Here is a 9,019-nt window from a genome sequence, read left to right on the forward strand (position 1 = left end):
GGGTGTTATGCTGAGTGAAATAAGTCAATCAGAGAAAGACATGTATCCTATGACCTCACTGATATGAGGAATTCTTAATCTCAGGAAACAAACTGAGAGTTGCTGGAGTGGTGGGGGGTGGGAGGGATGGGGTGGCTGGGTGATAGACATTGGGGAGGGTATGTGGTATGGTGAGCGGTGTGAATTGTGCAAGACTGTTGAATCACAGATCTGTACCTCTGAAACAAATGATGCAACATATGTTAAGAAAAAAGAAAAAGAAGATAGCAGGAGGGGAAGAATGAAGGGGAGTAATTCGGAGGGGGAGATGAACCATGAGAGACGATGGACTCTGAAAAACAAACTGAGGTTCTAGAGGGGAGGGGGCTGGGGGGATGGGTTAGCCTGGTGATGGGTATTAAAGAGGGCACGTTCTGTGTGGAGCACTGGGTGTTATGCACAAACAATGAATCATGGAACAGTACATCAAAAACTAATGATGTACGGTGATTAACATAACAATAAAAAACTTAAAGAAAAAAAATTATAGGAGGTGTGTTACATTGACTGGGTTTTCTACCCTCCTTAGTTGGTACACAGAGAGAACGAATTAACTTTAGATAAGTCAAGGAAATGAATCTGGTATTAAGAAGCAATGAAATGGGGGCACCTGGGTGGTCCAGTCATTAAGCAGCTGCCTTCGGCTCAGGTCATGGTCCCAGGGTCCTGGGGTCAAGCCCCACATCGGGCTCTCTGCTCCACGGGAAGCCTGCTTCTCCCTCTCCCACTCACCCTGCTTGTGTTCCCTCTCTCGCTCTCTCTCTTTCAAACAAATCAATAAAATCTTAAAAAAGAAGCAATGAAATGTAATCCCAATGGGACAGATATATAGCTTCCAGATTATACGTGGCTTTGAATGATGTATGCCATCACTCCTAGGGTCACAGGATTACTTAAATCATAAATACCTTTAACTATTATTAACTAGTTCACCATTAAGACATATTAAAGAAATTATCTTTTTGATAACATAAAGCAGTAAGAATGAATGCCTCCCTTCTGCCCTACTGACCTGTATGACATTGCCTACAATGACACTGTCAATGGTCTCAGGTGCGACCTTGCCGGCAGACAAAGCAGCCTTGGCAGCAAATTCAGTCAAGTCAGTCGCCGTGAAGTCTTTCAGAAGCCCTCCATACGCTCCAAAGGGTGTTCGCTTAGCAGCAACAATGAATACACCTATTGCAATGAAGAGAGATTTTTAAGCAGTGACAGATTCGTCAGTGTCCCTAACATGCTTTAAATAATCTCACTATGAAATCTAGCATTAGGTACTGTTTTCAGTTAGAACTCAGACAATTTTTATCACACAATAATACATGGAACAAGTCACACTCACAGAAGCCGTCTTTTAATGAAAGGGTATCAGTTTGAGCAATACCTATATGCTGTCCCCAAGAACTGCATGCTGTAGTGTAAATCCATCCTGGTAGAAAACTTTCTTGTCCTCCAGTGATTTACAATGCTAGACACATTTGGTTAACGCTAAAATGCTGGGACGCCTGGGTGGCTCAGTCGGTTAAGCGTCTGCCTTTGGCTCAGGTCATGATCCCAGGGTCCTGGGATGGAGTCCCATATCAGGCTCCTTGCTCGATGGGGAGCCTGCTTCTCCCTCGGCCTGCCGCTCCCCATGCTTGTTCTCTCTCTCCCTGACAAATAAATAGATAAAATCTTAAAAAAAAAAAACAACTAAAATGCTTCTTCGATGTGAAGTATGTTGCCTAATCATAGAGTCAAAGAATCTCCAAATTAGAAATTCTCTTGAGGTTTGAGGCCAATCACTCACCCCACAGAAAATTCCTGATGTGAAAGAAAAAGACTCCTGTTAGAAAACTTATAGTAAGAAGGCATCCTCCACTGTGTTAAGCAGTGTGCCCATGAACGGACAACCTAAAGTATGACTTTTCCTCCTACTGAGCTAAGCGCTAAGCCAGCTTACCCAGTCTTCTATCCACCAGTCTACCCAAATGCATCCCAAGTCACAAAAATAGTTTCGAGGGGAAAAAAAAAAGGAAAGAAAAATTGTTTGTAGAGTTGATAATGCTTTGAATGTGAATTATATATGCCTGTACTTCTGGAGCCACAGGATGACTAAATTACAAATTTCAAATTACATGAACCATTACCGTTTACCCTTGGAATAAAGTGGGCAAAGGAGATCACCTTTTGCACTGGTAACCCCTCCAGATCTGGAGTCAGCTAACCTGTAAGATCTCCCAGATCTGAAGTAAATAAAAGGCATTCTTCCAACACTTTTTTTTTTTAAGATTTTATTTATTTGACAGAGAGAGAGACAGCAAGAGAAGGAACACAAGCAGGGGGAGTGGGAGAGGGAGAAGCAGGCTTCCCGCCGAGCAAGGAGCTTGACGCGGGGCTCGATCCCAGGACCCTGGGACCATGACCCGAGCCCAAGGCAGTCGCTTAACGACTGAGCCACCCAGGCGCCCCCCAACACTTCGACGTTCTAGTTTGCCAATATCCTAGTAAAACATGTCACTTAGAAAACAACAAAATTTCCTGATCTAACCACAAAAATAAAGGGGAATTATCTATACATCTATTAATGTAAATTAAGACTATAAATTTATGGTATTACTCTTAGTCCAACTGATGTCCTTGTGCAAAGAAAGAAAAATTGCTCCTTCCTGAGACACTCTACTGCCGCCTCCCCCCAAAAGGGTTACAGAAGTCTCCGATGAGAGTGACACTCACTAGAGCTGTGTGAGGCAAAACTTGCACAGCGGGAAGCAGCACCCAACATAGCCGTTTCATCATACTAACATTTATTAGGCACCAACAAAGCACTAGACATTTTATCACTTTTCATATACTATCTAATCTTCCCAACAATCCTGCAAGGTAAATAGTACAGTGGTGCACACTGGAGGCACTCAGTATGTGGCAAACCTCCATGCTTGGTGCTTTGCATACATTGGCTTCCCGCAAAACAATCTGAGCTCACATTTCCATGTCTTGCCAAGAAATTATGGGACTTTTAACAATGGGTTTGTGCCAAGATATTAACCTATAATTGAGACCATACAAACATTATACCACTCTTGGTATTTAAGTACAATTCTCCCGATTACATTAGTGGAGATTATCTCTTTCATGGAACAAACTCAACCTATCCTAAAAAAACCTCAAAAAACAAAAAACAAAGGGGCGCCTAGGTGGCTCAGTCGTTACGCGCCTGCCTTCAGTTCAGGTCATGATCCCAGGATCCTGGGATCGAGCCCCACATTGGGCTCCCTGCTCCGCGGGAAGCCTGCTTCTCCCTCTCCCACTCCCCCTGCTTGTGTTCCCTCTCTCGCTGTGTCTCTGTCAAAAAATTAAAAAAAACAAAACAAAACAAAAAACAAAACTTCAGCTTCTCCTTTCATTCCTACTTTGAGAAACTCACATTACAAAAGAATTTTAGGAGGGGCACCTGGGTGGCTCAGTTAGGTTAGGCATCAGTTGGTTATTAAGCATCTGACTCTTGATTTTGGCTCAGATCAGGATCTCAGGGTCATGAGATGGAGCCCTGCTTCAGGTTCCTCGCAGAGTCTGGTTGAGATTCTCTCTCTCTCTCCCCTCTGCCCCTCCCCCTGCTCATGCTCTAAAATAAATTTTAAAAATCTTAGAAAAAAAACCCCCAAACATTAAAAAACAAAAGAATGTTACTCCTAACACATGCAACTATGATTTGGAACAAATCAAATTAATATTTACAGATATTAATATTCAGATATTTACAAGACCATAAATATTATTTCAGTGCATTACAGAAGTTCTGTTCTGATAGATGGGTTATTCTGTGCCACTATATCTTCCTGAATTTTTGCAAATGTCCTCTAAGCCTCCTTGCTTAATAGTTTACCTATTTTTCTATTGGTATTTTATTTCATTTTTCTGTCCCCTTCCCATGTCGTCTTAATTTCATTACAGCCTGCATGTGGTCATGGCTCCTATCTGATCAACTCTCCTGCAAATAACGATGACAGTATAGAAGAATGACTACCTGAAGGCCTTGGAGAATGAACAAAACTAGGCAGATATGGAGGAGATACGGAAGAAGGGAAGAGTACAGGGTGAGTTTCCCATTTATTTATAGCCTCTGACTTGAAGGCAAACAGTCCACACTACGTGAATGGCTAGAACTCAGAAACTCACAGTCTTACTGGCTTGAAGACTCAGAGAACTGAGTTCATGGCAACCACAGCCATTGGTAAATGAGAATGAATCTGGGAAAGGAAAGGACCACAAGCAGGAGCCCAAATCATATATACGAATTCTGTCTAAAGATCTAGCTGACCCTTTAACCATGCACCCCTAAAAACACCTTAGCTAAGGCTAACAGAACTGAACTTAGATTTGAGCTGTTGCCCTCTAGAGGGGAGACAGAGTTTGAGTTCAGCCAAATTAACTGCCTGCAAAAATAAATAGCCAACAAAACAATCAATAAATTAACATGCTTTGGAAGAACATAAAAGAATTCAGGCTCTACAATGTTTCATATGCAACATCCATGCTACAATCCAAAATTAATGCACATATGAAGAAACAAGAAAATATGATTCATTCTTTTATTTTTTGTTTTAATATGATTCATTCTAAGAGAAAAGACAACAGAAACCAACCCCAAGATGACCCAAATGTTAGAATAACAGACAAAGATTTCAAAAGCAGTTATCTATAGTAACTATGCTTAAGGATGTAAAGGAAAATATGCTTATAATAAAGGATAGGCCATCTCAGCAAAGAAACAGTGTAAAAAAAAAATCAAAATGGAAATTCTAAAACTGAAAGATATCTGAAATAAAAAATCCACTGAATGGGCTTCACAGGGGCCCCTGGGTGGCTCAGTCGTTAAGCGTCTGCCTTCGGCTCAGGTCATGATCCCAGGGTCCTGGGATCGAGCCCCGCATTGGGTTCCCTGCTCCGTGGGAAGCCTGCTTCTCCCTCTCCCACTCCCCCTGCTCGTGTTCCCTCTCTCGCTGTGTCTCTCTGTCAAATAAATAAATAAAATCTTAAAAAAAAAAAGTCCTGCTCTGCAAAAGACACGTAAAAGGAAATGAAAAGAACAAGCCACAAGCTAAAAGTACTTAAAAAAACTTATTTGATTAACGACTGGTATTCAATATACACAAATGATGTGGTTTTGGAATATAGGTGAGTTTCGGTGGGGTAAGGTCCGGAGCTGACGACCAAGAAAAAATTCTTGAGACGTCTTTGATGCAGAACAGTGGTTTAACCATGGTGACAGCACCCGCACAGAAAGAGCTGCTGCAACAAGGTCTTCAGGAGTGGCTGATTATATATACTCGGGAGCTGGGGATGTAAGGAAAAGGGACCTACAAAGATACCTACAAGATACCAGAGGCCATGCCCTTGTTTTCCCCTCTAGCAAGGTATTAACACGGTTGGGAAATTCCTGGAAGAATGTCACACAGGGCCCACCCAGGAGTGGGGGGCGGAGGGAGGTTGCAGGGTGTCCAGCTTATGCTTAGTCTTCAGCTAGCCTTCTGCTCCCTCATCACAAATACATCTTAAAATTCAAGAAACGAAAACCAACAACCCAGTTAAAAAGTGGGTAAAAACTCTTAACAGACACCTCATGAAAGATGACATAAAGATGACAAATAGCCATATGAAAATATATTCAACATCCTATGTCATTAGGGACATACAAATTAAAATAACAATGAGATACCACTACACAACTATTAGAACAGCTAAAATCCAAAACACCAACACCACCAAATGCTGGTGAGGATGCAGAGCAAAAGAAACTCTTTTTGTTGCTGCCCGGAATGCAAAAGACAAGCGCTTTGGAAGACAGTTTCACGGTTTCTTAGAAAAACTAAAACAAAACCTATCCTACCCATATGATCTAGCAATCACTGCTCTTGCACACGAATGTTTATAGCAGCTTATTCATAATTGCCAAAACGTGTAAGAAAACAAGATGTCGTACAGCAGGTGAATGGATGTGGCACATCCATACAATAGAAGATTATTCAGCAATAAAAGTAAATGAGCTGTCAAGTCATGAAAACACATGGAGGAAGCTTAAATGCACACTGGTAAATGAAAGAAGCCAATCTAAAAGGGCTACCGACTATATGATTCCAACTATATGCCATCTGGAAAAGGCAACACTATGTAGACAGTAATAAAGATCAGTGGTTGCCAAGGGACTTGGAAGATGCGCTGATGTGACAGCACAGAAAAAAAATCCCACTAGGACGCAAAACAGGAACACTGCCTTCCTGCCTCAGGTTAAATAGTATCTCATTTAGAGCAACTACAGACAGCTACCAGGACAAATTAAGGAAAACTGCTGCTACAGCATCCATTTCTGTTTATAGATTTGGCAGGCAGGCCTAGTTGCCTTGAAAGGATACACAAACATTCCCAAAAAAGCCAAATAGTAGTAAGAGAACTATTCGTTGGGTGCAACGGGGATGCATGCTAATAGAAAAACGGGGGATTGGTTCTTCTTGTTCCTGAAAGTTAAAATTCCATTGACTGTGACCATTTGTTATGAGAAGGGAGTTTACAGGGTTTTTTTTTTTTTTTAAGTTAATAACCGTAGAATTTATGTACTTAGGGATGCACTTTCCTGGAATCAATTTAAAGTAATGGAAGTGAAAGGGAATAAGCTGGTCTTCCAAAAGAATGCCACCAAGTATGCGGCGGAGCAGGTCACTGGGGCAGAAATTCCCTGGAGTCCCTAAGAGACCGTCTATTCGTCCCCACAAGATTTCTGCAACCAGGACCTGTTCGGAGATGGGGACTCCTCTGCGAAGCAGCCCTCCGCCCGAGGCCCCCGGTGCTTCCGGCGCCGCCCGAATTTTCCTGACAGCTGAAAACAAAACAGGCCGCGTGGGGGAGGGGTGGCCTGCGCGAAGAGGGGTAATGACCTTCAAGATCAGAAGCAAACCTTGGTCTCGACCCTCAGCTGGAAACTGCACCGAAATCGCTGTCGCTAGTGCCTTACAAGTATGTTTTCTCCTTGACCCCAACAATCCTTCCGGATTGGGCTTTCATCAAGCCCCCAACAGAGAGAGCCCCCCGACGCTCACCTCGGAGCAGGGCCATGGCCGCGAACGAGCAAGGACGCAAGACTTCCCCCGCGCCGATGAGGACCGGCGCTTGCCCAACTCCCGGCCTTTAAAGCCAGGGGCGGCGCTCCGAGGGGCCACGCCCCCGCCCTTTCACCCACTTCCGGGGCAGGCTGCCGACCCTCCGCCTCTCCTCTGGCTGGCTGGTCGGAGCTCATCGCCCCTTGGGCAAGACGCCACCCTCCGCGCGCCTTCGCGTGGGAACCACAACTCAGCCAGCCGCCGGCCTTGCAGAAGAGAGGGTTCCTTGTTGGCGCCTTTCTTCCTCGCTCTTGCCTTTAAAGACTTCACCTCTCTTTTCCAGAGCGAGACAGGGACTTGACTCTACCCCATCCATCCTATCCCTGGCTTCTATAACCCGCCCCCCCACCCCGTAATCCCGTATGAATGTTCCCCTTCATCCCGCAGATCGTAATCACTGCACCGGGCGTCCCGACACCAAGATGCCCCCAGGCTGCGCGGGGGCTCGAGGGGAGGGGGCGTGGGCGAGCGCGCTGGCGCGGGGCCGGAAGTCGGGTGGGCCGGGCGCGGAGGACGGCGCGAGGGGATTGGCTGAGCCTCTGTCGCTGGCGGCGGCGTGCGGCTGCGCGGAGGGGCCGAGGCCCAGGCCGCTGGGCCTGAGAGACGCGGGGAGACGGGGAGAGCCGGAGACCGGACGCCGGGTGGGGGTGGGGGCGGGGGCGATTGGCGTCCGAGGGAGCGTAGCGAGTGCCGGAGGGCAGGGAGTCCCCGAGTCCCCAGTGTAGCCCGCAGATGAGCTCGCAGAATTTTCCTTATATGATCGGGCCTCGTTGCTGGCGGCGCCGCTGGCCCGGAGCCTGAGAGGATTATGAAAACGTTTCAGGCGAGGTGTGGCTGGGGACCGGGGCGGGGAGGTGAGGGGCCGCGGGCTAGGCTGGAGATGAGGGAGAGTTAGGGAGGCCTCTGCCGCTGTAACTGTGAGCCCTGGTCGATGATGACGTGACCACTGCGCAATCTGAGTTCTAGGAACCAGGTGATGGAGTGTGTGCAGAGAACTGAGACCGGGCGAGCAGGAGAGCCACAGCGCCAGGGCTCGGGCGGGTCGGCTTCCCGTGCCTGGGAAGCTGCCGTGGATTGCCTCGAGGTGTCCTGTGAACCCTCAGGGTGTGCCTGCCCTAGACTCCTGCTTTCAGGCTCCTGTAGCCTTCTTGCAAGGTGTTAGTATACTCACCAAGTCCATCCTTCTTACTCTGAAAACATTTGAACATACAGAGAAGTGGAAACAGCTATGCAGTGAACACACAGACATCCACCACCTGTATTCTGCAATTGTTAACATTTTGCTGTGTTTACTATATCACATCTGTCCTTCTAACATCAAACCACCTTGTTTTTCTAATGTAGACCTTAATATAGTAGTCTCCACCCCCATGGAGGGGGGAGGGGAGGGAGACATGGTCCCAGAACCCTAGGAGATGCCTTAAGCCCGTCCACTGTGTTTTGTAATGAAGAAAATAAAAACCAGAGGAGAAAATGTAAAGTGAATTATGCCTAAAAGTGACATACAGGGGTGGAGGAAATAAAGAGATCTTTAAAAGTTACAGGGTTTTTCAGACTCTCAAGTCTAGGGAAAGAAATGGTTGCTGGAGGGGAGGTGGGTGGGGGATGGGGTAATTGGGTGATGGGCATTAAGGAGGGCACTTGATGTAATGAGCACTGGGTGAAATATGCAACTGATGAATCACTAAACTCTGAAACTAAAAAAAATAAAATAGTAATAAAATCTTACAGTTCAAGTCTAAAAAAAAAAGATATGCCACCCTCCAAACATGCCAAAAAGTAAAAAAATAAATAAAAGTTATGGGCTTTTTCATTAAAACTTTTTTCCTTTAAATTTTTTATTGTTATGT

The 9,019-nt window shown here is 45.4% G+C and overlaps 2 non-coding genes across 2 annotated transcripts; both read left to right on the forward strand.

Moving 5' to 3' along the window:
* The first annotated feature begins 7,874 nt into the window (after positions 1-7,874).
* LOC112818039 (small Cajal body-specific RNA 17) lies at positions 7,875-8,016 on the forward strand. The gene has a single exon (XR_003206515.1).
* A 78-nt stretch (positions 8,017-8,094) lies between these two features.
* On the forward strand, positions 8,095-8,173 carry LOC112818038 (small Cajal body-specific RNA 18). The gene has a single exon (XR_003206514.1).
* Positions 8,174-9,019: the final 846 nt, after the last annotated feature.

Source organism: Callorhinus ursinus, unplaced genomic scaffold (genome assembly GCF_003265705.2).
Source record: "Callorhinus ursinus isolate GAN/ISIS: 27379988/994484 unplaced genomic scaffold, GSC_fseal_2.0 scaffold2000, whole genome shotgun sequence".
Taxonomy (NCBI): Eukaryota; Metazoa; Chordata; class Mammalia; order Carnivora; family Otariidae; genus Callorhinus; species Callorhinus ursinus.